Source organism: Hyperoodon ampullatus (assembly GCF_949752795.1).
Source record: "Hyperoodon ampullatus genome assembly, chromosome: 18".
NCBI lineage: Eukaryota > Metazoa > Chordata > Mammalia > Artiodactyla > Ziphiidae > Hyperoodon > Hyperoodon ampullatus.
Genome location: NC_136931.1, coordinates 60,500,828 through 60,516,717, shown reverse-complemented (window position 1 = coordinate 60,516,717; position 15,890 = coordinate 60,500,828).

The window sequence follows — 15,890 nt, the reverse complement described above, 5'->3', positions numbered from 1 at the left end:
ATTTTACTCTAAATTTTTACATTTTTATTTATAACTATATCAGGCCTCCATGTCAATATACAGAGATACAACTAATTTTAAAAAATTGCTTCATAAGGTTTCACAATATGGGGGCAACATAACCTATTCAGTCATTATGTTATTGGTGAATATTCACATTCTTTCCAGTTTGGGCCACTTAAAACAATGCTACAATAAACATCCTTGTACATGTATTTTTACAGATCAGTGCTTTAATATTCCTGTGAGATATCTGCAAATGTGGCGATTCTGGGTCAGATTGTAGCCAGAACAATTCAATTTTTATTTGTTTATTTATTTATTTATTTATTTATTTTGGTTGTGCTGGGTCTTTGTTGCTGCGTGCAGGCTTTCTCTAGTTGCGGCAAGTGGGGGCTACTCTTCATTGTGGTGCGTGGGCTTCTCATCATGGTGGCTTCTCTTGTTTCGGAGCACGGGCTCTAGGCACGCGGGCGTCAGTAGCTGCAGCATGCAGGCTCAGCAGTTGGATCACACAGGACCTAGAGCGCGCAGCCTTCAGTGGTTGTGGCACACGGGCTCAGTAGTTGTTTAGCTTAGTTGCTCTGCAGCATGTGGGATATTCCCGGACCAGGGATCGAACCAGTGTCCCCTGCATTGGCAGGCGGATTCTTACCCATTGCGCCACCAGCGAAATCCCCACAATTCAAATTTTTAATAGGTGATACCAGGCTGTTCTCCAAGAAGGTTTTAACAATTTATGCCACCACCAGCAATGTATGAGAGAGAGTACCCACTTTTTTAAAACCACTTCAGTTCTAGGTGTTAACAGTCATTTGAATTTTTCCTGATCTGGTACAGTGACGGTAAAACATTGTAACTAGCATTTTTCCTGAATATCAAGGCGACTTATTAGATTCATTGCTCATTTGCATCATCTCATCTATAAATTGCCATTTATAATTGCCCTCCTTACCCTGACATACATATATTTGTAAAGTACTTTGAAAACAGTTTGACAGTTCTTTTTTTTTTTAACGTCTTTATTGGAGTATAATTGCTTTACAATGGTGTGTTAGTTTCTGCTTTATAACAAAGTGAATCAGTTATACATATACATATGTTCCGGCTGCTTCCCACTAGCTATCTATTTTACGTTTGGTAGTGTATATATGTCCATGTCACTCTCTCACTTTGTCACAGCTTACCCTTCCCCCTCCCCATATCCTCAAGTCCATTCTCTAGTAGGTCTGTGTCTTTATTCCTGTCTTACCCCTAGGTTCTTCATGACATTTTTTTTTCTTAGATTCCATATATATGTGTTAGCATACGGTATTTGTCTTTCTCTTTCTGACTTACTTCACTCTGTATGACAGACTCGAGGTCCATCCACCTCACTACAAATAACTCAATTTCGATAGAAAGCCCAGAGATAAACCCACGCACCTATGGTCACCTTATCTTTGATAAAGGAGGCAAGAATATACAGTGGAGAAAAGACAGCCTCTTCAATAAGTGGTGCTGAGAAAACTGGACAGCTACATATAAAAGTATGAGATTAGAACACTCCCTAACACCATACACAAAAATAAGCTCAAAATGGATTAAAGACCTAAATGTAAGGCCAGAAACTATCAAACTCTTAGAGGAAAACATAGGCAGAACACTCTATGACATAAATCACAGCAAGATCCTTTTTGACCCACCTCCTAGAGAAATGGAAATAAAAACAAAAATAAACAAATGGGACCTAATGAAACCTAAAAGCTTTTGCACAACAAAGGAAACCATAAACAAGACGAAAAGACAACCCTCAGAATGGGAGAAAATATTTGCAAATGAAGCAACTGACAAAGGATTAATCTCCAAAATTTACAAGCAGCTCATACAGCTCAATAACAAAAAAACAAACAACCCAATCCAAAAATGGGCAGAAGACCTAAATAGACATTTCTCCGCAGAAGATATACAGATTGCCAACAAACACATGAAAGAATGCTCAACATCATTAATCATTAGAGAAATGCAAATCAAAACTACAATGAGATATCATCTCACACCGGTCAGAATGGCCATCATCAAAAAATTTAGAAACAATAAATGCTGGAGTGGGTGTAGAGAAAAGGGAACACTCTTGCATTGCTGGTGGGAATGTGAATTGGCACAGCCACTATAGAGAACAGTATGGAGGTTCCTTAAAAAACTACAAATGGAACTACCATATGACCCAGCAATCCCACTACTGGGCATATACACTGAGAAAACCATAATTCAAAAAGAGTCATGTACCAAAATGTTCATTGCAGCTCTATTTACAATAGCCAGGACATGGAAGCAACCTAAGTGTCCATCAACAGATGAATGGATAAAGAAGATGTGGCACATATATACCATGGACTATTACTCAGCCATAAAAAGAAACGAAATTGAGTTATTTGTGGTGAGGTGGATGGACCTAGAGTCTGTCATACAGAGTGAAGTAAGTCAGAAAGAGAAAGACAAATACCATATGCTAACACATATATATGGAATCCAAGAAAAAAAAATGTCATGAAGAACCTAAGAGTAAGACAGGAATAAAGACACAAACCTACTAGAGAATGGACTTGAGGATATGGGGAGGGGGAAGGGTAAGCTGTGACAAAGTGAGAGAGTGGCATGGACATATATACACTACCAAACGTAAAATAGGTAGCTAGTGGGAAACAGCCGCATAGCACAGGGAGAACAGCTCGGTGCTTTGTGACCACCTAGAGGGGTGGGATAGGGAGGGTGGGAGGGAGGGAGATGCAAAAGGGAAGAGATATGGGAACATATGTATATGTATAACTGATTCACTTTGTTATAAAGCAGAAACTAACACACCATTGTAAAGCAATTATACTCCAACAAAGATGTTAAAAAAAAAAGTGATTTCTCCTGGAGTATTCTACCTGATACAAATGGAAGACTTATAATTAGTCTAAGTTTCAAATAAAAACACATCTATACTAAAAAAAAAAAAGAGAAAAGGTACACACAATTATATATAAAATAGATAAGCAACAAGGATTTACTGGATAGCACAGGAAACTACATTCAATATCTTGCAATAACCTATAATGGAAAATAATCAGAAAACATATGTGTATAACTGAATTACTTTGCTCTACCCCAAAATTAACACAATAATGTAAATCAACTATACTTCAATTTTTAAAACTTTTAAAAATTATCATGCTGTATACCTTAAATATATACAATTTTCACTTAAAAATTAAATGACATTAAAAAGCAGAATTGAAGAGGACCTACATAAATGGGCGCATGTTATAAACTTGAGTAGTCAGTAATATTCACTTTGAATTTTTACCTATATTAGTCTGTACATTTTGTGTCATCCCAGTCAAAATCCCACAAGGGTATGTGTGTGGATGTGTAAGTGTGTGTATGTGTGAAACTAAGCAAACTGAATCCTAAAACATATGCGAAGGTAAAGGACCAACTCTAGTGGAAAACAATGCTTGTCTCAAAGCTACAGAAATTAACAATAAGGAAATCTGACCAGTGAGCTAGCAAAGAGAGCAAAGAACTGAGCCAACACACAAATGTTTATTTAATTGATAAGAAAAAATGGCATTGCAGAGAAGTGAAAAAAGTAAAGGCATTTCAAGAAACGGCCTTAGCCCAATTCACCACTACTAAGAGAACGTGAGAGGACTTCCCTGGTGACGCAATGGTTAAGAATCCCCCTGCCAGTGCAAGGGACACGGGTTCAAGCCCTAGTCTGGGAAGATCCCACATGCCTCGGAGCAACTAAGCCCGTGTGCCACAACTACTGAGCCCACATGCCACAACTACTGAAGCCCTCGTGCCTAGAGCCTGTGCTCTGCAACGAGAAGCCACGGCAATGAGAAGCCCACGCACCGCAATAAAGTGTAGCCCCCGCTCTCCACAACCAGAGAAAAGCCTGCGCGCAGCAACAAAGACCCAAGGTAGCCAAAAACAAACAAACAAACAAATAAATAAATAAATAAATTTAAATTAAAAAAGAATGTGAAATTTTCTCAAGCTCAAACTCTTCTTAAAACTATGTGCCCTCTATAATATACATATATCGAAAGTAACAGAACGTTGTAAATCAACTATACTCCAATAAAATTTTTTTAAAAAGATAAAAGACCAAAAAAAAAATTATGTTCTAAAGGAAGAAGGAAAAGTAAATTCAAAATCAATAAAACTCTTAAAAGATGGTAGGAGACACATTGCTTTGGGGTCTATTTAGACTTGGAAAGAAACGCAACTGGTTTAGTTATATGATAACTAAGCACTCTATCACACACACACAGTGAAGGGACTGAAAAGTCAAGCTATAGTGTGGGAAATTCTTTGCAACACATATATTTGAAAAAGAGCTCATATCTTGAACACAGAAATAACGTCTATAAAGCAAAAAGAGGGAATTCCCTGGTTGTCCAGTGGTTAGGAGTCTGTGCTTCCACTGCTGGGATCCCAGGTTCGATCCCTGTTTGGGGAACTAAGATCCCACAAGCTGCGGGGCAAAGCAAAAAAAAAAAAAAAAAAAAAGAAAGAAAAAGAAAAAAGAAAAAGAGGGGGAAATACTTCAGAAGAAAACAGTGGGGAAGAAACTTAAACTAGCCCATCAGAAAGAAGAATATTGAACTGCCATTCAATAGATGAAAAAATACACAAACTTGTTAGCAATCAGGAAAATGCAAAAGAAAAACATAATGAGATACAACTACAAACCTCATATACAGCCAACACCAAACCGTGCTTACTGCCAAGTTTTGGAATGGGAAATAGATTGAACTACTCATTCACTACTGCTGGGGGTGTAAATCGGTCGACTGTGGCAATAAAATTGGTAGTATCTACTAAAGGTTAATGCACACAAATTTATGACAAAGCAGTTCCACTCCTACATGTGTATTTAGGGGTAATGCATGGGCTTGAGCACCCAGACACGTACAAGAATATTTATAGCAGCGTCAAACCAGAAACCACACAAATGTCCATTAACACCAAAATATGAGAAAAATTTAACCAAAAACAAACGCAATGAGAAAAAAAGAAAAGAAAAAATAAAATAAATTAAAAATGTCACCTTCTTGAGATAAAATTTCATTGTAAAAAGTTGGACCTAAATGATGGGGGGGGAAAGCAATGAAAATGACCAAATGACACCTACATGAAACAACAGAGTTAAATCTCACAAATGTGTTGGACGAGATATCCAGAAACATATAGTGTACGAAGCCACGCATATAAAGTCCAACAGCAGCTAAAACAAAATCATACTGTTAGACACCAGTATTGTACTCATGTCTGGGGGGAAGCAAGAGGGTAGTGAGGAAAGGAATCAAGAAAAACTCTTTGAACATAAGAAAATGTATGATTTTACTAGACAAGGGTACGGTTATATGTTAAATATTATTCGTTGCATTGTAAAATCTTGTCCTGTGTACTTTTTCTACATGCGTTATTTTTCACACATTTTTTTAATTAAAAAAAAAAAAAAAAAAAAGCCTGTTTACTTTCCTACGATTCAAGGGCGCCATCTAGCGACCTCACAGGCACTTCATGAACTCAAAAGCATTCCCTAAAATTGAAACAGAAAATAACCGAGATACTTTTGTTACTTCGTATTTTTAAGGGTTTTTTGTTTAATATGACTTTTCCCCCAAATTATGATAATCATGCACACGGCCTTGGAAGTTTGTAGGGCTTTGGATATACAGCACAATGTCCTGTGGGATTCCTGCAGCCCAGGCGTGGACGTGGCTTGGGGATGGAGTGTAAGCTGGGTTTCAAATCCTCTCATCTCCTCGGATGGTGCCTACCGGCAGCGTGAAATATGCACACCGTGCCCAGCAGCCCTGACTGTCAACGAGGTCCTCGGAGCATCTGCCCCCGACAGATGAGAACGCTAGGCTCAGAGACGGGAGGGTTCCTGGCTGTCTGGTCCTGAGCCCCTGTTTCCCGCATCAGCACCCCCCCCCCATCCTGCCCCCGAACATCCAAGGAAAGGTAAACTGGGCCACCTCCAGTAATACTTGCTACACACCTGCTTTTTCTGTCCTCAGACATCGACGCTCTCATCTTCATTGTCACTGGATTCCTGTTTCCCTGATAAAAGTAGCAACAAGAAGAGAATATTTTAATAATTTCATAGGAAATCAGGAACAGTTGTTATCTTTTCTCTTTGGATCTTTTCAATTCCCAGTGAGAAAGATACACCAGCAGAAACCCAGAAACTTAGCTCCATTCTTTGTGCCATCGTCCTAAGAGTTTACATTCCGATGGGGGAACATGCAGTAATGAAATAAGCAGACAAGAGAAGCATCAGGTTTCTGATGGAAACAAGGCAGAGGTATGCACGGAGGGCCTCTGGAGATGACAGTCAGGGTGGACTTCCCTGAGGAGGTGACCTCTGGCCAGAGCCCTGAATGGAGACAGGAAAGAACCACATAAGGACTCAGGGGAGGAGGGGCGGGAGGAACAGCAGGTGCAGAGGTCCTGAGGTTGGTTCTTTGAAGAGGCAGAGAAGCCGGTGTGGCTGGAGCCCCGTGACCAAGGGGGAGATAAAGTCAGCAGGGCCTGGCCAGCCACAGAAGAATTTGAGTTTTATTCTGAGCAAAGAAAGAAGCCCCTGTGGAGTTTAATCTGACTTGTACCTTAATTTCATTTCCTCTGAACATTTCTTCTGTCTGCTGAGTGGAGACTTGAATGGGACTGAAGGGGAGTGGAGCGGACAGGAGACAAGGGAAGGGGGTCTTGGGGATTCAGGTGAGACACCTGGATGAGGTAATGGGGAAGGTGGAAAATATCAAGAACATTGGACGCCTCTAATCCTGCCTCAGACGTTTGTGCAGGGAGATTACAGATAGTGTAAAGAGAACTTGGTCTGTGGGGCCTCGGGCAGCAGCAGCCACCCCAGGAATCATGGATTTGGAGTCCCTGGGGAGATGTCTGCTGGGAAGTTCTCCTCAAACCTCTCACCCCAGCTGCGGGGGAAGGGTTACGAATTCCTAACATGAGCTGCAGGGGAGGGGATGGACCTAACTGCCCCCCCGCAACAAATCACTGTGTATGTTCTTTCTCTCAATTCCTGAATTCCTTTCTCTAAGTCGAGCGTCCTCCTGCAGGTTACCATGGCAACCAGGACATTCCATCCTCTTAAAGATGTCTTTAATACACGTGTATGATATTCTGGAAAATGTGAAATTATAGAGATGACAACCATATTGGTTGTTGACAGGGGTTAGGGGAAGAGACAGGAAGTGACTATAAAAGGGGGAAATGAGGGGCGATTTGGGGGTGGTGGAGTCATTCTGCATCCTGATTGTGGTGGTGCTGGTGGTATTGAATCTGTGCGTGTGATAATACTCAGAGAACAATACAGCAAATAAAGTCAACATTTTTAGAAAGTGTTGTTTCAATACTGGCAGCCATTAAAAAAATATGTTGCAGAAAAAGCCTTAATGACAAAAAAAAAATAGTTCTTGGAATGTGTATTTAAGTGAAAAAAAAGCAAGATTACCAAATGCTATACACTGTATAATCTCTCTCTTTTTTTAACATCTTTATTGGAGTATAATTGCTTTACAATGGTGTGTTAGTTTCTGCTATATAACAAAGTGAATCAGCTATACATATACATATACCCCCATATATCCTCCCTCTTGCGTCTCCCTCCCACCCTCCCTATCCCACCCCTCTATGTGGTCACAAAGCACCGAGCTGATCTCCCTGTGCTATGCGGCTGCTTCCCACTAGCTATCTCTTTTACATTCGGTAGTGTATATATGTCCATGCCACTCTCTCACTTCGTCCCAGCTTACCCTTCCCTCTCCCCGTGTCCTCAAGTCCATTCTCTACGCCTGCGTCTTTATTCCTGTCTTGCCCCTAGGTTCTTCATAACCATTTTTTTACTTTTTAGATTCCATATATATGTGTTAGCATGCGGTATTTGTTTTTCTTTTTCTGACTTACTTCACTCTGTACGATAGACTCTAGGTCCATCCACCTCACTACAAAAAAACTCAATTTCACTTCTTTTTATGGCTTAGTAATATTCCATTGTATATATGTGCCACATCTTCTTTATCCATTCATCTGTCGATGGACACTTGGGTTGCTTCCATGTCCTGGCTATTGTAAATAGAGCTGCAATGAACATTGTGGTACATGACTCTTTTTGAATTATGCTTTTCTCAGGGTATATGCCCAGTAGTGGGATTGCTGGGTCGTATGGTAGTTCTATTTTTAGTTTTTTAAGGAACTTCCATACTGTTCTCCATAGTGGCTGTATCAATTTACATTCCCACCAACAGTGCAAGAGGGTTCCCTTTTCTCCACACCCTCTCCAGCATTTATTGTTTGTAGATTTTTTGATGATGGCCATTCTGACCAGTGTGAGGTGACACCTCATTTTAGTTTTGATTTGCATTTCTCTAATGATTAGTGATGTTGAGCATCCTTTCCTGTGTTTGTTGTCAATCTGTATATCTTCTTTGGAGAAATGTCTGTTTAGGTCTTCTGCCCACTTTTGGATTGGGTTGTTTGTTTTTTTGATATTGAGCTGCAGGAGCTGCTTGTATATTTTGGAAGTTAATCCTTTGTCAGTTGCTTCGTTTACAAATATTTTCTCCCGTTCTGAGGGTTGTCTTTTGGTCTTGTTTATGGTTTCCTTTGCTGTGCAAAAGCTTTTAAGTTTCATTAGGTCCCATGTGTTCATTTTTGGTTTTATTTCCATTTCTCTAGGAGGTGGGTCAGAAAGGATCTTGCTGTGATTTATGTCATAGAGTGTTCTGCCTATGTTTTCCTCTAAGACTTTTATAGTGTCTGGCCTTACATTTAGATCTTTAAACCATTTTGAGTTTACTTTTGTGTATGGTGTTAGGGATTGTTTTAATTTCATTCTTTTACATGTAGCTGTCCAGTTTTCCCAGCACCACTTATTGAAGAGGCTGTCTTTTCTCCATTGTATATTCTTGCCTCCTTTATCAAAAATAAGTTGACCGGGCCTCCCTGGTGGCGCAGTGGTTGAGAGTCCACCTGCCGATGCAGGGGATACGGGTTCGTGCCCCGGTCTGGGAGGATCCCATATACCGCGGAGCGGCTGGGCCCGTGAGCCATGGCTGCTGAGCCTGTGCATCCGGAGCCTGTGCTCCGCAACGGGAGAGGCCACAACAGTGAGAGGCCCGCGTACCACAAAAAAAAAAAAAAAAAAAAAAAAAAAAAAAAATAAGTTGACCATATGTGTGTGGGTTTACCTCTGGGCTTTCTATCCTGTTCCATTGATCTATCTTTCTGTTTTTGTGCCAGTACCATACTTTCTTGATTACTGTAGCTTTGTAGTATAGTCTGAAGTCTGGGAGCCTTATTCCTCCAGCTCCATTTTTCTTTCTCAAGATTGCTTTGGCTATTCAGGGTGTTTTGTGTTTCCATACAAATTGTGAAATTTTTTGTTCTAGTTCTGTGAAAACTGCCATTGCTAGTTTGATAGGGATTGCATTGAATCTGTAGATTGCTTTTGGTAGTAGAGTCATTTTCACAATGTTGATTCTTCCAGTCCAGGAACATGGTATATCTTTCCATCTGTTTGTATCAGCTTTAATTTCTTTCATCAGTGTCTTATAGTTTTCTGCATACAGGTCTTTTGTCTCCTTAGGTAGGTTTATTCCTAGGTATTTTATTCTTTTTGTTGCATTGGTAGATGTGAGTGTTTCCTTTATTTCTCTTTCAGATTTTTCATCATTAGTGTATAGGAATGCAAGAGATTTCTATGCATTAATTTTGTATCATGCTACTTTACCAAATTCGTTGATTAGCTCTAGTAGTTTTCTGGTAGCATCTTTAGGATTCTCTGTGTATGGTATCATGTCATCTGCAAACAGTGACATCTTTACTTCTTCTTTTCCAATTTGGATTCCTTTTATTTCTTTTTCTTCTCTGATTGCTGTGGCTAAAACTTCCAAAACTATGTTGGATAATAGTGGTGAGAGTGGACAACGTTGTCTTTTTACTGATCTTAGTGGAAATGGTTTCAGTTTTTCACCATTGAGGATGAAGTTGGCTGTGGGTTTGTCATATATGGCCTTTATTATGCTGAGGTAACTTCCCTCTATGCCTACTTTCTGGAGAGTTTTATCATAAATGGGTGTTGAATTTTGTTGAAAGCTTTTTCTGCATCTATTGAGATGAACATATTGTTTTTATTCCTTAATTTGTTAATATGGTGTATCACATTGATTGATTTGTGTATATTGAAGAATTCTTGCATTCCTGGGATAAACCCCACTTGATCATGGTGTATTATCCTTTTAATGTGCTGTTGGATTCTGTTTGCTAGTATTTTGTTGAGGATTTTTGCATCTATGTTCATCAGTGATATTAGCCTGTACTTTTCTTTCTTTATGATATCTTTGTCTGGTTTTGGTATCAGGGTGATAGTGGCCTTGTAGAATGAGTTTGGGAGTGTTCCTCCCTCTGCTTTATTTTGGAAGAGTTTGAGAAGGATAGGTGTTAGCTCTTCTCTAAATGTTTGATAGAATTCTCCTGTGAAGCCATCTGGTCCTGGGCTTTCGTTTGCTGGAAGATTTTTAATGACAGTCTCAATTTCAGTGCTTGTGATTGATCTGTTTATATTTTTTATTTCTTCCCGGTTGAGTCTCGGAAGGTTGTGCTTTTTAAGAATTTATCCATTTCTTCCAGGTTGTCCATTTTATTGGCATAGAGTTGCTTGTAGTAATCTCTCATGATCCTTTGTATTTCTGAAGTGTCAGCTGTTACTTCTCCTTTTTCATTTCTAATTCTGTTGATTTGAGTCTTCTCCCTTTATTTCTTGATGAATCTGGCTAATGTTTTATCAATTTTGTTTATCTTCTCAAAGAACCAGCTTTTAGTTTTATTGATCTTTACTATTGCTTTCTTCATTTCTTATTCATTTATTTCTGATCTGATATTTATGATTTCCTTCCTTCTGCTAACTTTGGGGGGTTTTTTTTGTTCTTCTTTCTCTAATTGCTTTAAGTGTAAGGTTAGGTTGTTTATTTGAGTTGTTTCTTGTTTCTTGAGGTAGGATTACATTGCTATAAACTTCCCTCTTAGAACTGCTTTTGCTGCATCCCATAGTATCACCTAGTTTTAAAACTGAGAAAAACCAGATGTTGACGGCAACATCCTTCATCCCAGAGAGAATGTGAAAAGCACATAAATGGTCTTCAGTTGAGGATTTGCTAAATAAATGTAAGGTGTAATTTAGGTACTTGCCAACTTTGGACTTCTTTTACCAATGAGGGATAGAGAGATTCAAGCCATACTTGGGAATACATTTTAGCATGATAATAATTATGCGTGAAAGGGGTTGACCCTGAAAGAAGATGTCTGGAAACAACGTCACTTAAGGAGTAGTTGAAAGATCTTTGCATCTATTTTTTATACAGGAGGAGTGTGTGCAATTCCACTAGTGTGTGTGACCCCAGACTATATCCGATCCCTTATATTTATGTGTATGTGTGTTATAGATTACCCAAAAAGTGAAGCTAATTTTCCACCCTTTCTTGCATCGACCTGTCTTGCAACATTTCCATTTTCCCACTCCTTGAATCTGGACTGTACCTGTAGTTTGCTTTGGCCAATAGAATGCTGTGAACATGGAAATGCATCCACGTGGAGCCTGGGACTCAAGTGGTGTTGCAGACTCTGCTCACACTCTTGGAACCCCACCCAGCTGCCATGTGGACAGGCTCGGGCTAGCCTGTTGGAGCAGAAATGAGCCATCGCAGGTGAGGCCACCTTAAATGAGCCAGTCCCCAGACAGCCCACGGCTGACCAGTGATGCATGAGTGGGCCCAGAAAGACCAGAAGAACTGCTCAGCTGAACCCAGCCCACGGCTAACGAACTAAACCACAGCTGTTGTTTATAGCCTCTGTATTAGTTGCTAGGGCTGCTGTAACAAAGTACCATGGACTGGGGGGGCGCTTAGGAAAGAGAAATGTATTGCCTCGCAGTTCTGGAGGCTGGAATTCTGAAACCAAGATATCAGCAAGGTTGGGTCTTTCTGAGGGTCTTGAGGGAAGATCAGTTCCAGGCTTTTCTCCTTCCCTTGTGGATGGCCTGTTTTGCTTTACGTCATCTTCCTTCTATGCCTGCCTGGCTCTGTATCCAAATTTCCCCTTTTTATAAGGACACCAGTCCTATGGGATTAGGACCCACCCTAATGACCTAATTTTAACTTGATTTCCTCTGTAAAGTCTCTACCCCCAAATAACATTCTGAGATACTGAGGGTTAGGACTTCAAAATATCATTGGTGGGAGGGGATGGGAGGCAGACACAATTCAGCTCATAACAGGTAAATATAACTTTATAAAGAAAACTATTTTAAAAATCACATTTATCACTTATATGTGGACTCTTTTAAAAAAAAAAATGACACAAATGGGAATTTCCCAGCGGTCCAGTGGCTAGGATTCAGCACTTTCACTGCTGGGGCCCAGGTTCAATCCCTGGTCGGGGGACTAAGATCCCACAAGCCGCATGGTGGCACGGCCAAAAAAAACCACAAATGAACTTATTTACGAAACAGGAACAGACTCACAGACATAGAAAACAAACTTATGGTTACCAAAGGGGAAAGGGGAGGAAGGGATAAATTAGGAGCTTGGGATTAGCAGATACAAACTACTATGTATAAAATAGACAAACAACAAGGTCCTACTGTATGGCACAGGGAACTATATTCAATACATTGTAATAAACTATAATGGAAAAGAATCTGAAAAAGAATACATATATTCAGTCTTATATATACATATGCAAATATATTTATATATAACTATATGTATGTATAACTGAATCATACCAGAAACTAACACAAACTTGTAAATCAACTATACTTCAATAAAAAATAAAAACAAAAATATTTAAAGGAAAAGAACTTTGAGCTGTTTCCATTGTCCATTCTTTGAGGAAAATGTCCCCTCTCATGATTTCAGCAAGGGCGGACAAGTATCCATAAACCCTTAAGAGTGAAGATAATATTGAGTTGGTCAAAAAGTTGGTTCGGTTTTAAGTAAAAATAAAAGACACATTTTTCATTTTTCCCACGAACTTTACTGAAAAATATATTCATTAACTGAACAAACTTTTTGGCCAACCCAATTTATATCACTGTAGTAAAATCACCACTATTTTTCATTCAAGAAAAAATATTTTTTCTTAGTATAAATTGAACTATTTCTGCTTTTCTTTGGTAAAATCATACTTGGTGTTGTTGTCTATCCAAAATGAGGCTAATTTTAGTTAAAAACCACAATGGACTTCTGCTTCTGGCCAAGTTGGAGTAACGGGGACCAGATTTTCCCTCCCTTATGAAACAACCATAAAAGGGGCAAAACATAAAACATAGTGCTTTTTAAGACAGTGCACATCAGACTACGAAGGACAGTGGGACATGGGAAATGAATGAAGGGAGCCCTACCATTTCCCTGGCTTACTATCTTAAGAGCGTTTCTAGGTCATGGTGCAGGGGGAGGAGTCCAGGCAGAGCCCTGTAGATGCCCTGAGTTGAAGAGATGGAGCTGAGAATCCAGGAAAACCAACATGGCCTGAGTTCCTAGGAAAGGGTACTGAAGCGAATAGGGCCACCCGGAGATCTGCAGAGGGTCCCCCTTGAGCGCTTAGCAGAACCATGGTCCAAGGCCAGGGAAAGAACTTCCCAAAAGGGTTAAGGAAACAGTGTTCAGTACTCACACCAGGCAGGCACACGTAGTATCATAAACGCAGACTATTCCAGCTTTCTTTTTCTTTTTGGCCGCATTGCATAGCATGCGGGATCTTAGTCCCACCACAAAGAATCAAACCCCAGGGCCCCAGCAATGAAAGTGCTGAGTCCTAACCACTGGACCGCCAGGAAATTCCCTCTTCCAGCTTTAAAAGATATAAAGCACAGCAGCGATTGCCTTGCACATTCAGGAAGTGTTCTTAGCATGGCCCACAAGAACCTGAATTACCCGGCCTACACTTCAGCCTCATCTCTGGGCCCTGCCTCTGTCTCAGTCACTTTATTGCCAATAAACTGCTATGTAACAAATCGACCCTCCACTCAGTGGCTTGCTCCTGGCTTACTCCTGTTAAAGCCTGGAACCACTGTATGAGAAGTTCTACTACTCTGGGTCCACTGTGCTGCGAGGAGGCCCAAGCGAGCCACACGGAGGTGTCTGGCCAGTCCCAACACCCACTGCATGGAGAAGAGCCAGGCCCCAGATGTATGGACGAACTGAGCCATCCCAGCCATCCCTGGCTCGTCACGCCACCCTGATAAAGTCCCACTGTGGGGCAGAGATGGAGCCCTCCCTCTGTGCCCTGCTTGAATTGCTACTAATAGAACGTTTTTTCCTAATAACCACAGAATAATGAAATGAGCATGATAAAATGTTTTTCTTCATAATATTTCCACATCATATACTTGAATAGAAAGGTTCTTTCCTGTATTTGAGTAATCCCTGCCTTTTTTTTAAAGGGGGGGGAGAAAAAGCTTTTTAGTAAAAAAAAAACAAAAAACCTTCAGCCTTCTGAGCTCCCTACATGGTTTATGAGGAAAGTGTAAGAGGCGTTTTTTATTTTTATTTTTTTTAATTAATTAATTAATTTTTGGCTGTGCTGGGTCTTCGTTGCTGTGCGCGGGCTTCCTCTGGTTGTGGTGAGTGGGGACCGCTCTTCATTGCGGTGCGTGGGCTTCATTGCCGTGGCTTCTCTTTTTGCGGAGCCCGGGCTCTAGGCGCGTGGGCTTCAGTAGTTATGGCACGTGGGCTCAGTAGTTGTGCCTCACGGGCTCTAGAGCACAGGCTCAGTAGTTGTGACGCATGGGCTTAGTTGCTCCACGGCATGTGGGATCTTCCCAGACCAGGGCTCGAACTTGTGTCCCCTGCAGTGGCATGCAGATTCTTAACCACTGCGCCACCAGCAAAGTTCCCTCATGTTTTTTAACTATCCAAATGTAAAACTAAACCAGAAAAGAAATTTAAAACCTTGGTGGCTTAAAACAAAAATCCTTTCTTCTCATGCTTACAGGTCTGTGGATTGGCTGGGAGGCCCTGCTCCATGAGTCCCAGGCTTGGAGGGGCAGTGGGCCTGTTCTTACCATGCAAGGCCAGAAGCTTCCAGAAGGATGAGGGGAAACCCACAATGCCTCTGGACATCTACACATAAAACAAAAACTTGAAAGGTAAAGAAAGCATGTTTCCAGTGGAGTGAGGGAAGGGGGGAGGGGTAAAATAGGGGTATAGGATTGAGATACAAATCACTATATATAAAATAAATAAGCTACAAAGACATATTGTACAAAATAGGGAATATAACCAGTATTTTATAATAACTATAAATGGTGTATAACCTTTAAAAATTTGAATCACTATGCTGTACACCTGAAACTCATATAATATTGTACATCAACTATACCTCAATTAAAAACAATAAAAAGCAGCTGTCATGGTTTAACGGGCAGCCTTGGGAGTACGTAAAATAATACGGTATCTTACAATCTGTAGCATGTTGATTCTGGTGACATACATACGTCTTTCCATTGTATATTCACACGTTTCTCTGCTTTCCCAACTATCTAAAAATGAGCTTGTGCCCATTTCTCTAATGGCCGAAGGAATGATTTATGAAGGCTAATCCTATGAAGGGAATAATTTAGGAAGCCTAACTCTATGGAGAAGCACTTTACAAAAACAGCAGGCCAATAGTGACTCTTATGTCGAGTTCTGTACTATAATCGTTTGCCCACGTCAATGGATTTGTCACCTTTTTCGCTCTGGTCTAGAATTACATCATATCTCTGAGACAAATGATTTCCATGGCTTAAGGGTGAACTGTGGGTTGCAAACTCCAGCTCAAGC